We start from the raw sequence: 13,681 nt of genomic DNA, 5'->3' as shown, positions 1-13,681 counted from the left end.
GCTGTAGCAAGGAAAGGTCTTTCTAATATGATAGGAATCCTAGAGTCCTCTTCCATGTCCAACACGACAAAATCTGTGGGAATGACATTCCCATCCACCTCTACTGGCACATCTTCTATAATACCCAAAGGGTACCTGCAGGAATGATCGGCAAGTTGAAGTGCCATAGTAGTAAGTTTAATGTTTTTGAGACCTAATTTATTACAAATTGAATAGGGAATGAGGCTAACACTCGCCCCAAAATCACAAAAAGCTTTTTCAAAAAATTCTATTCCTATGTTGCAAGGAATATAAAAGCTCCCTGGGTCCTTCAATTTTGGGGAAGTGTTCTTCTCAAAAATAGCACTGCATTCCTCACTAAGTGCAATGGTCTCAACCTCTCCTCTTCTTCTCTTGTTTGACATGAGATCCTTCAGGAATTTGGCAAATCTAGGCATTTGTAGAATAGCATCAATAAGAGGTACCTCTACACAAATTTCCTTAACTTTTTCTAGAAACTTGCCAAATTCTTCATCCTTCTTGAGAATTGTAAGTCTCTGAGGAAAAGGGACAGCTTTGCTCTGATGGTTCAGTGGAAGAGTCTCTTCAACCTCAATGGTAGTCTCCTCATTAGCTTGAATCTGATTTGGTATAGGAAGAGAGAGCTCTTCTTCTTTTTGTATCCCTTTTGAAGCAGTTACTTGGGAGTCTCCCAAGGTCCGTCCGCTCCTAAGCTCAATCCTATTGCAATGCTCCATAGGATTCACATCAGGTTTTCCTGGAAGCTGTCCTGGTGCTCTGGATGATGAGGAAGCTAGTTGGGCAATTTGACTATCCTGGATCTTTTGATGCTTTTTAGAATTATCCACTCTCTGAATGAGCTTTGCTAAATCTTGCTTCATTTCATTCTGACTTGAGATAATTTCTTCAAACATCTTCTCAATATTTGACTTTGGTAAGCCTTGAGAGGATAGATGCTGGAAATTTTGTTGCCCCACTTGAAAATTTGGTCTTGCCCCCATAGATGGTCCTTGATCTTGATTATTTCTGTAAGAGAAATTAGGATGACTCTTTCATCCAGGGTTATAAGTGTTTGAGTATGGGTTGTTCTGCCTTTGATTGTAACTCATGATTGCATCACATTGTTCAAGTTGATTGATTTGTGCAGTGATAGCTCCCAATGGACATGAGTCATTTGAATGCTCTGAACTCCCACATACTTCACAAGATGTACTATTAGCATTGACCATATTAGCATTAGTCCCCATATTCTCAAATTTCTTTGTAAGAGCGTCCAATTTTGCAGACAAAAGAGTGACTGCATCTACATCAAACTTCCCTGATGCTTTAATTGTTGGGTTTACAGAAGAATAGACACCACTTCTTTCATTTGCCCATTGATGATGATTTTGTGCTACACTTTCAATGATTTCTTCGACTTCATCTAAGCTTTTGTTCATAAGTGCCCCTCCAGCAGCTGAATCCAGGGACACTTTGGTGTGATAATTGATACCATTATAAAAAGTGTGCAACACTAACCATCTTTCCAGCCCATGATGTGGGCATTGTCTGAGCATACTATTATATCTATCCCATGCTTCAAAAAGAGATTCTGAATCAGTTTGCTTGAAGCTTGCAATTAAATTCCTCATATGAGCTGTTTTGCTTGGTGGATAGAATTTATCAAGAAACTGTTGCTCACACTGCTCCCAAGTGGCGATGCTATTAGGGGCCAAAGCATTCAGCCATTGCTTTGCCCTATCTCTTAGAGAAAACCCAAATAACAATAATCTAACTGCATCTGAAGGAACTCCATTCATTTTCATGGTACCACATATTTCATAAAAGACCTCTAAGTGTTGATTGGGGTCTTCATGAGGTCCTCCACCAAATTGGTTCTGCTGCACCATAGATATGATTGCGGGTTTGATCTCAAAGTTATTAGCTTCCACTGAAGGTCTTGAAATACTAGATCGAAAACCTCTTGCATAGGGTGCTGCATAATTCTTGAGTGGTCTATTTGCCATATTCAAATGTTCCTGTTCTTCAATTTGCCTTTGCAGAATTCTTCTTTTATGGAAAGTTCTATCAATCTCTGGGTCAAAAGGAAAGAGTTCCCCTGCAAAGTTAGAATTTCGCATACACGAGAACAAGATAGCAAATGACAATTCAACAGGAAAAGAAAAATAGAAGAATCAAAAATGCAGAATTGAATTTGTACAAAAAGAATTAACAAGAAGTGAAAGTTATACAAGAAAGTAAAAAACGGAAATCTAATGATTAGTTACAACTATGCAATATGAAAGGAAAACAAAAGTTATGTTTAGTCTAACTCAATTGATAATTCCTAATGTTATAGCGCAGTCCCCGGCAACGGCGCCAAAAACTTGGTACTCTCCGCAAGTGTACGGAAATGTCGCAAGTAATATAAAAGATTATCGTATCCACAGGGATTGGAATAAGCACTAGAAACGTCTCAAAGCGAATTAGCTAAACAACTATCCAATCGTTTCAAAAGCAAAGTATAGGTAAACAAATCTAATAATTAAGATCAACAAACAAGAGTTTAGTGTTTTGGGTTATGATAAAGGAAGATTCTAGGAGTTTCGGTTTCTTTGTAAGATTTCTTGAATGTAAATGGTTCACCAATTCTTATCCCTCAATTGCCAAACATGTAGAAAGTTACCGATTCCCTCTTGCAATAGACAACTGGCTAAGGACTGAGAAATGTATCTACATAGGATTAATTAGATGTGAACCTACGTTGTCCTTACACAGAAGCGCACCTATTACTATGCCTTCCTCGGATATCAACATAGAGGCCCACAACTTATTAATCTATCAAGATACAAGAAACTAATCATAAAATCCATCCTACTTTCTTGAATATTCTCATTTCCTCTTCAAGATTATCTCTCAAACGTCCTTACACGGGCTTGCACCTGTCACGTGGATCCCTCGGATGATCGAGTGAGAGTTTATCTTTACAAAGTCCACAAGAAACCCAAACAACCAATCAAGAATGAGAATTACGCACAAATCACCATTAATCATTCAAGATCTAATTGATACAAGCAAGACAATGTCATTGAAACAAGAAAATGGCAAATCCATAAGAGATTACATCAATCCACCATACAAATACTCCCTTAATCCTAGAATACAAGATCTACTCCATGAATCGAGGAAGAAAATCCGAAGAAATAGAGATTACAAGCATTCCTTGAATCCCCAATCCAAGAAAACAAGAAGAGGGGGAAAAGGAAAACTTATCTACGAGGAAGCCTAGTCTTCGGATCCAATCCACGATCCGGAGTCGAAATCGTCGAGATCTCCCTTCGAATCGCCCAGAAATCCTCCCAAGAATGGAAGGAAACCACCAAATCTTCCTTTCTCCCAAAGGGGGAGAGATTCCCTTTCAATTCATGAAGGGAGGTTTAAATAGAAGAGGGAATTGGGCGCCACACGACCCCTCGACACGGCCGTGTGAGATCCACACGGCCATGTCCAGTTCCTTTTCTGCCAGTGCTGCACGGCAGTGTGGTGCACACGGCCAAGTGCCTCCTGCTCTCTGGAAATGCTGCACGGCCGTGTGGTGCACACGGCCTCCACCTGCTTGGTCTCTGGAAAATCCACACGGCCGTGTGATGCACACGGCCACCACCTGCTTGGCCTTTGGAAACCTCACATGGCCGTGTAGATCCACACGGCCATGTAAGGCATCTGCTCTGGTTTCTTCAAATGAAGACACGGCCGTGTGAGGTTCACACGGCCTGATGCTCTTCCCTTCCTGTTAAGACTACATGGCCATGTGTGGTACACGGCCTGATGCTCTCTCCCTTCAATTACTCCCAAGCTTGCCCGAGGACGCATAATCTTCACCAATTTCGACTCCTGCGTACAGAAAATGCACAAAAAGCAGATCTCCGAACCAAAAGAGTAAATATGCTAATAGGAAAGCTGGAAGTATAAGAATGCATAGATCAAGCATGCTCAAAGTATGTAAATGTGCGTAAAAACATGCATAAAAGAGTATATAATCTACGCACATCACCCTCTTTTCTCACCAATCTTTGGTTAGTCTAGATAACGTACTTTGCGATATCTCTAGTGCTTAATCAATAGTCCCTGTGGTTCGACAATCTTTTATATTACCAATGACGAAACTGTACACTTGCAGTTGCGTAACAAGTTTTTGGCGTCGTTGCCGGGGACTGTTCACATTAATATTAGTAGATTAGTAATTTAGTTAATCTAGACTTATGAATAGCTTTGGTTTTTCTACTTTCATAATTTTTAAAAAAAAATCTGCATCTTCTTTCTTGTTTTTAAATTCTGCATTTATTTTTTTATTTTATGTTTATTTTTCATATAGCATTTAATTTTTTGTCTTTCATTTTTCTCATATTTTTTTAGATATCTTGAGCTCTAATATGTCAAGTAGGTCTTCAAGAGAATTTTTTACACTCATGAGCGCAAGATCTTCCATTGATGAATATTCTGATTCAGAAGATGATCAATTTGATTTCCTTTGTGGAGTGTGTGGTAGCACATCTCATCCAACTACTATTTGCCATTTTTTCCAAAAGACTGCTATAACTCTTGAACTTCAGTGTTTAGGTCAACCTTACCATCAAGATACCTTTGAGCAAGTTCTTGATACTTATGGCTATGACTGGGAAGATCATCCAATTCAGAACCTTCAACCCCAGTTCATTTCAGAGCAGAGTGAGCAGTCATCTTCCCAGCAGCAAAACTCTGACCCACCTCAGCACTACAATCATGATTGGATGGATTACCAAAATTTTGATTATAGAAGTGTATAAGGTGTTGATCATTCTTTTCAAGCATCTTAGAGTTTCAGGATGATTTTTCACTGGATAGACCACATCATTCACAACCAAAAGAGTCGATTGACTTAGAGGACTCTCAACACACAAATATCCTTGTCCCAAGTTAAATGGAGACCACAACACAAGTCTCTGAAGAGCTAATGGTGCAATGGGGGATCTCATCTTTACGATTATTATTTCAAATATCTGATAATGTTGTTGATCCATCCATTGTTGCTATTGATGTTAGTGGACTCCTCAATACTTTTGATGGTGATGTGGTGGATAAAAGTGTAGGGACGTGTACTATGGAGGAAACGTCCCAAGAATCACTTCCATTGATCACTCAACCAATTGACACTACGGAAGTTGAAAGAATGGAATTGGTTGATGATAAATGTGTAGGGACTTGTGCGATGGAAGCAAAGCCCCAAGAATCACCATTTTCAGAAGCACCACCACTTGAGTCAGAGTTAAAACTAGTACTTAATTCTGAAGAAGTCACATCTACATGTTTAGAACTCTCAGGTATATCTCAACAAAGCAAGGTTAGTATCTTGTGTGATCTTTTGGAAAATTTCATAGATATACCAATAGTAGATTTTGTTGGATGTGATTCAATTTGTGGTGCATATTTAGTTCATCTTAATAAGGTTCTAGTTCTATCTAATATAGCATGCTTGGGAGAGGTATGTTTTTATTTTGGGTGTGCGGATTTTCATGGGGCCTGTAATTGGAAGCTCGATCTGAACCGTCTTCGACCACCTGAAAGAACTTTAAAGAAGACGAAGATGGAGAGGGCGACTCTTCAATCTTTAATGAAAGCTCCTTCCATAATAAGAGCCCTTGGTAAGAGGGCGATAAAATATCTTACCCCTCCAAGAGTGAGATTTCGATGAATCTAATGAGGTGGTCGAGCTAATGACCTTAAACAAGCGCTTCTTGGGAGGCAACCTAAGTTCATTTTTCTTGTTTTCTTTTTAGTTTCTTTTTACTTCATTGATAATAAATCATACCCTCTACTTAATTTTTCTTGCCTATCTTATTTTTGTAGAATTCAAAGTTGTGGAGGAATGTGAGCATTGGATAGAGGAGTATTTTTAAAATATGAATGTCAACTATTTGGAGCTCATCACTTGGTAACTTCTGTTACTTTAAATCTCCTCCACATTGTTTTTAGTTTTCATTGGGGCAATGAAAAGTTTAAGTCTAGGGGGATGCATTTGATGCATTTGGTTTAGTTCAGTTTTTGCTTATTTCTTTTTGCTTAATAAAATTTTTGCTAGTTGCATCTTACATCACATCATGATTGTTTGTTCCTTAATACAAAATACTAGCACGTCTATTCTATATTTTATGTGGTTTATGTGTTATTTATTGTGCTAGTATGTTTAGTGATCTATTCTTTTCTATCTATGATAGCATGAAGTGAGCAATGTTTTTACTATAAGAGTTTAAGTGTTGGCCTTGTTTTAGGATCTCTATACACTATGCCTATTTTTGATGGTTGAAAACTCTAAAATAGTCATGATTCATAGAGTTGGACTAGTACTCTTGCTTCTATGGTGACCTCTCAACTACATTTTGGTTACTGGATAAACTCAGATCATGTAAGCTCATTTTGAAAAATCAATCCTTCCCAAAAAAAATTTGAAGGTTTGTTCAAGTTTGATACTTTGCAAACATTCAAAAAAAAATGAAAAAAATAATAATAAGGGATAAAAAAATAGTTGTTGTGAGTGGAAACTAGTAATTCACCGCTTTGAGACCGAGTTAGGTTACTGGGGAAATGAATGCTATCCTTCTCTTGATACTGAGTATTCCTTTGAGACCTTGTCTAGACGAGCATAGCATTTTTTTTTAGGGGAACGAACCTTGCGTGTGGCAGGTAAGTGCCTATCGCCGGAATCATAAGGAACACAATTTTATGACGACTTGACTAGACTTAGGGATTGAAACTTGATAAATCTAGGCCACTTTTGCACTGAGCACAGAGGACTACTACTTAGGTCATACTTAAACTACTTTTGTATCTTGCTCACCAATGATATCATTTGATAGAATTAGATTGACTTGCTAGAGATTATGATGAAGTATCTAACCACATGAATCTAGATTGTGGGTTTTGCTTGAGGACAATCGAAGGTTCAAGTCTGGGGGTGTTATGTGCGTAAATATTATGATCATTTATGCATGTTTTAGCGCACATTCACGTATTTTATGCATATATATTCGTTGCATGATTGCCTCTTTCACCTTGTATTCATTATATATACTCTTTTGTTCATATATCTGCTCCTTGTTTAGTTTTGTGTTGACAGGAACAACTTTCGGAGCTAAAATAGCGATTATCGACGCACTGAAACAAGCTAGAGGACACGACTGTGCAACCTTGGCACGACCGTGCGGCCAAGACTGAGGAGGAGAAGTGCACGGCCGTGCAACCCTTGCACGGCCGTGCGGCCAGGTCAGAGGAGGATCATCACATAGTCGTGCATCCTTGCACGGTCGTGCCACCCCACCCCAAGGCCAAGCAGCACATGACCGTGTCAAATGGCACGACCGTGCCAACATTCCAGAGCTTGAGAAGGTCACGGCCGTGTAAATCCACACGGCCGTGTGACCTCGGCAGAGACGAAGAAGGCCACGTGTAACACCCCTAGAAAGCCTAGATAAAGTAAGGGCAATGAGAGTACGAATGTAATGAAAAGAATGTGTAGATAGTCTACGTTGAATGTTACGATGGGAAGGATTTAGATGATTAAAAACATTATGAAAGAAAATAAAGTTGAGAATATAAAGTTCTATACATGATTTATAATGCAAGGAATTAATGTAAACAAAAGAAATATGAGATATTATATATGCATGTATGAAATATTTATGCATAATGCATATACATGAATTATTTTGTACAAAAATATGTTAGGAGAAGGATTTGATCCTTGGTTCTCTTGTGGATGCATGCATGGGTTAACCAAGTGTGATAGGAGTGAATATTGTAAGAGGAGAGATGGGAATTATAATTAAAGGAAAGAAAGGAGAGAAATTAAGAGAAAGAAAAGAGAGAAACTCAAGAAGCATTTCTCTAGCATATTCTTTCTCATTAAGAGGAGAAGTAAATGAGGAGGATGAATCAAGTCAAGTTTTCCTCCCCTCACTTTAGTATAAATAGGCATGGAGGGGCTTCATCCTCAACTCACTCTCCTCCTCTCCTCCATTTGTGCCGAGCACTCTCCCTCCCTCTTTCCTCTTGTTGCCGAGAGCAACAACTCTCCCCCTTCTTTCTTTCTTTTGTTGCCGAGCAACACAAGAGGAAGAAGCCTCCTCTTCTTCCTCCTCCTCTCCACCAAAAGACCTAGCCACTTCTTCCTCCATTGGTGCCGAGCAAAGCAAGCAAGGAAGAAAGGTCCACAAGCAAGTTCTCAACTCTAGGAAACTTAAGCAAAGAAAGTAAGCTTCCCCTCACCTGTGGTACAAGGCTTTCATGTGATTTTCGGATTCTTTTTCTATGCCTTGAAAGAAAGTTTTCCCCTATGTTTTTATACATATATGATGCATGATCAGAGGTGTATGTAACCCTAGAATTTCAATCAAAAATATTGTAAATAGGTTAGGAAAATTATTGTCTAACCAAACTAGTGCAAGGTTCCCTCTATGAAATGCTAAGGACCTTCCTATGGTTTTCTTGCTTGGAAGTTGATTGGAACCAAAAGAACCCCACTCTCATGTTTCGGCCAAGAAAGAATTTAGGGTTAGGAGGACCTTGAATTTAAAATAACTATGCTTATATGACATGATATAAAGTTCTTAAGAGTTGTATACTTGTATGTTGAAAGAAACTCATGAACCTTACTCTTAATATTTCGGCCAAGTAAGGTTTAAAGGACCTAGAGGCCTTGGAAATGAAACCTAAGGGGTTAAAAGTACTTCTTATGAAAACTTGATAATGTGTGAATGTGATACATGTTTGTATGACCTAAAGGAATCATTATGTGTTCGGCCATGAAGGGATAGATGCCCTAGAAACCCTAGAACAAAAATTAAATATGTCTATGCCATGCTGTATGAAAATGATATGATAATAAGTTAGAATGCATAATTGCTTTAGTTACGAAATGATATGCATAATGAAGTTATATTATGAAATATGCCATGATATGTGATAGCATAGAAAATGCTATACATAATGAAAAGAAATGAAGTAGCACTCTTAATTCTATGAAAAGAAATGAAGTTATGTTATGATATGTGATAGCATAGAAAATGCTATACATAATGAAAAGAAATGAAGTTATGCTATGATATGTGATAGCATAGAAAATGCTATACATAATGAAAAGAAATGAAGTTATGTTATGATATGTGATAGCATAGAAAATGCTATACATAATGAAATGAAATGAAAAGAATAAATGCATGAAAGATTGTTAAGGACATGATATGATAGTTATGCATGATAAGTTATTTTTATGGTTTGTACCAAGGGTGGGCTCCGTAAACGCCCCGGGGTCGATGGAGTAAGACTCGGGCCTCGTCAGTAATGGGCCTTTGAGTGCCCTAGGTCGATGGAGTAAGACTCGGGCCTAGTATGTATGCATGGTAGGGCTCAAGACTTGCTACCTTGGACCTACGCATTAAGTATGTGGTACAAACCGGGATCCCAAATGATGATGATATTAATTTCAAGTACTATTAAGTATAAGTTTTCAAATTCACGATGCATTGCCTACATTCATATGTGCTTGAATTATATGATGATATGATATAATGTCATGTGATATTATGATATGAATATGATGCCCTTGTATGTCTTATGCTTGTGATTTATTTGTTTTATGATATGATATTCATGCTTCTATGAAATGATATGTGAATAAGAAATATGCATGATATGTTTGAATAGAATGATATGTTATGTTATGATTAGTTGAGACGATGATATGTTGATCCATTCTTGATATACGATGATTCTCGGTTTTAGTGAGTAGGAAAGGAACTTACTGAGCCATGAGTGCTCATAGCTTACTTTCCTTGTACCGCAGATAAAAGAGAAAGCTGGATGAACAACGGAGCAGCAGGAGGAGCAGATAGTGATGTGTGTGGTGGTGGCTCGGCTAGGACGATTCGGACAAATTAATATTTTTAGTTATAAGTTCAATATATGCACATTTGAACAAATCAGAATATGTGATATTATGCTTAATAAATTAAATTCTTTAAAGTTTTTATTCTTCCGCTGTTATAGTAAAACATGTACGTAAGTAGTATAAGAACGTAGCACCGCTCTTGGGTAAGAAGGGTGGGCGTTACACCACGGATGTGCAACCTTGCACGGCCATGTGACTCAATCCGAGAGGAAGTCGTGTGAAGCTGTGTGGATTCCACACGGCCATGCGACGAAGAACACGGGCCGTGCCACGCCAAAATAGGGCTGTACTGAATTCTGGGAAGATTGCAGACCGTTCGTAATTCGGCTATAACTTTTTGCTTCGTTGGAGTTTCGGGCTTTTCTTTATATTGAAACGTAGCTGACTTCAAGATCTACAACTTTTCTTCAGATCCAAGAGATGGAAAGAATTGTTTGCCCGTGCTACATGGCACGGTCGTACCTCCCAACCGCGGGTTCAACTGGACCTCCACCCAGACTGCAGACCATACTTCGAACCGCCATAACTTTTGACTCGTTTTGAGATATGTCTCGATCAAAGTATCAGATTGAAGATAATTGAAAGGGCTACAACTTTGGTTCTGGGTGAACATGAGAAAACCTTGTTTAATGCATGAAAAACTTGGTTTACCGGACACCTGTAATCTTGGTTTTCCTGAGCAGCGTGGAGGAGGTATAAAAGGGTCAAGAACTCTATTCTTTGATCATCTTTGGTTTGGGACTTCATCCCTCCCCTCGGGGAAAGCCGTTGAGCTTCATCCACAGCTGTCTCTTCACGATCCATCCATCTCCGGAGCAAGGAAGCATGCCCAAGACATCGGAATCATCATGCATCTCTTCTTCCTTTCCTTCTAGGGTTGTAAGTATGCTTTTCTTTATGTTCTGGAATTGTTCTTCCCCCACAATGGAGTAGACGTCCTCTTCTAGGATTAGGGATTATTTGTAAAGCGATGGAGATGTAGAACTATGTATATTCATCTTGTTTCAATTCGATGACTTGTCAATGTCTTGTTCATGCTTGTGTGACATGTTTATATTTCTATGCTTTGATTGATTGATGTGGAGGATTGTTGATCCCGCAAAGGGGATACCTTAGAGCATATTAACCAAGGTACCCTAGTGACAGAGGTAATCCTTTTCGGACGCCTAAGATGTTCCCTCAAAAGGAGAAAGAATCCCTTAGGAACTGCTGCTCTTGTAAAGAGAGTGATGTAGATCATATACCCGAGGAGCCCTAGTGACAAGGGTAACCCATTCACGGACGTCTAGGATATTCTCTTGAAACGAGAGGCAATTCCTCCATAAGGAAGTAGGTAACCATACCGAACCTCTATCCTTATTCTTATTGTTCTTTACTAGATATGTATCCAAGTGATCTACCGAGGCACCCTCGTGACAGGGGGGTTAACCATTACAGGATTTCACAGGAATCATCTCTACGTGATACTTAGGGATACTGGCCAATCTAACTTCCTGCAAGAGCATTGACTTAAGGATGAAAACTAAGCAATCTATGTAGTATCTCCTAGTATTATAATGAAACCGAAATCCTAGAATCATTCTCCCAAAGCTCATTCCCTCCAAGATCAGTTCTCTCTTTTCTCTCTTCTCACTTTCCTCTTCTCTCTCTCTTACCCTCTTTTCTCACCAATCTTAGGTTAGTCTAGATAACGTACTTTGCGATATCTCTAGTGCTTAATCAACAGTTCATATGGTTCGACAATCTTTTATATTACCTACGACGAAACCGTACACTTGCGGTTACGTAACAGAGAGGCGACTCCTCCACAAGGAAGTAAGAGACCAAACTAAGCTTCTTAATTCTATCTTTCATAACATCAATTAGAGTCGTGTCCTTGTGATCTACCGAGGCTCCCTAGTGACAGTGGTTAACCGTAAAAGGATTTCATAGGGATCGTCTTTGTTTAGTGCTTAAGGTTAGTTGCTTTAGCTTTCGCCGAATGCATGTTGATGGACAATGAGTATAGGATAGTATGTCACACATCAATACCACCATAATGAAACCGAACTCATAGAACTCTTCATTACCCAGGTTGATTTCTTCTCGTTGCTAGTTCTCATTCTTCGCTTTCTAATCTCTTGTCTTAAATTACTTATAACCATCATTAGTGTAGCTAATCCTAAGTGTGTCTGTTGGATTTTTCGGACCGCGAAAATCACTTTTTCGCGTCGCGGAAACCCCGAAACCCCCTAGCCATTGGATCCGTGCGAAGAAAAATTTTGAAAATATGAGTACGAGTTTCAAACTATGATCTACAGTAGATCTACAAAGGAAAAACATTTTATACCTTTGAAGCGTGCCCTCGCAAATCCCGCTTGTCCAACGGTACGCCGGATCTCGAAGTTGTCAACGTAGACAACTCTCTAGTGATATCCACACGAACAAGAAGTGTTCTCTAACACTCAAGGATGGAGAAGAGAGCACCACAAGTGTGCTAGCACTCTCTAGGGCTCTCGGGTAGGATTGGAAGAAGAAGAAAGGAAAAGAAGAGAACACACTTCTCTAAAATCTCTATGTGACTTTCACTAACCTTTTTTCTTGGATTAGATTCACTCTCCTTTCTTCTCCCTTGCTTCAAACCCATGACCAAGAGAAGAGAAGGAGCAAGAAGAGAGCTTAGGAGAAGGAAGATCACTTGAATGAGAGTTACACTTGCAAAATGAAACTCTTTTCATCTAATTAAGTGGTTTGTAACCTCCATGGGATACCAAGAGTCACAACTCTTGGTAACTCCCATGAGGTGGCACTTCACATAAGTAACCATGATGATGTGGAGCATCATCATTAGTCCACTTAATGCCAACTCACCAATGAGGTGGCATAAAGTCAAGTCAAACTTGACTCTTCATCTTCCTCTCAAGTCAAGTCAAACTTGACTTAATCTCTATCATGGTTGATCTAATCCAACCATTTAATTCAAGCTAATTGAATATAATGAATCTAATTCATTTAATTAAATTGATTCAATGAGTCATAATCTAAATTAGACTCATTAAACACATGAATCAACTTGAGTCCAACTCAATTAGCCCAATTAGGATTACTCTTAATCCAATTTGATTCATCAAATGAATCTAATCCTCTTGGTTCATCATATGAACCTAATCTCGATCCACTTGTTCTTTGTGTGTGACCCAATAGGTTCTTGTAATATTGGCAATGCCCCTAAACTCATTTAGAAACATAAGTAATGAGCGGTATCTAGCAATACATCATTACTACCCAAGTTACAAGAATGTTGAGATCCAACATCACCTTGTGACTACTAATTGTGACTCCTCACAATATATGACAAGTGTCCTTCTATCCTAGACATCTAGATTGATCAATGTGAGGCATAGATCGTGTCTGTTGGGATCTTCGGGCCGCGAAAACTGCTTTTTCGCGTCGCGGAAACCCCGAGTCACCCAAAGCCGTAGATCCGTGCAAAGATTCGTAAACAAAAACTTTTCGAAAAACCTTTTCTTGTACGAGTTTGTAAAACCTTAGATCTACACTAGATAAGGGTTATACCTTCGATGCGAAGCCCTTCGCGTTCCCGCTCGTCCAAGGAGTTGCCGGATCTCTAGTTGTCAAAGTAGACAACCTCTAGAAGTATCCACACGGACACGTAGGTGGAGAAAACCTCACACAAAGGTGTGCTAGCACCTTGGTGAGATTCGGCCAAGCAAGGAGGAG

The 13,681-nt window shown here is 39.1% G+C and overlaps 1 non-coding gene across 1 annotated transcript; it reads left to right on the top strand.

The window, feature by feature from the left end:
• Positions 1-1,527: 1,527 nt before the first annotated feature.
• Positions 1,528-1,633, top strand: LOC122028372. Its single transcript, XR_006124765.1, has one exon. It is a non-coding gene; the product is annotated as a small nucleolar RNA R71 (small nucleolar RNA).
• Positions 1,634-13,681: the final 12,048 nt, after the last annotated feature.

This window comes from Zingiber officinale, chromosome 10A (assembly GCF_018446385.1).
Source record: "Zingiber officinale cultivar Zhangliang chromosome 10A, Zo_v1.1, whole genome shotgun sequence".
NCBI classification, from domain to species: Eukaryota; Viridiplantae; Streptophyta; class Magnoliopsida; order Zingiberales; family Zingiberaceae; genus Zingiber; species Zingiber officinale.
Note: the sequence above shows the minus strand (reverse complement) of the source record. Positions and strands in the feature narration are given on the sequence as shown.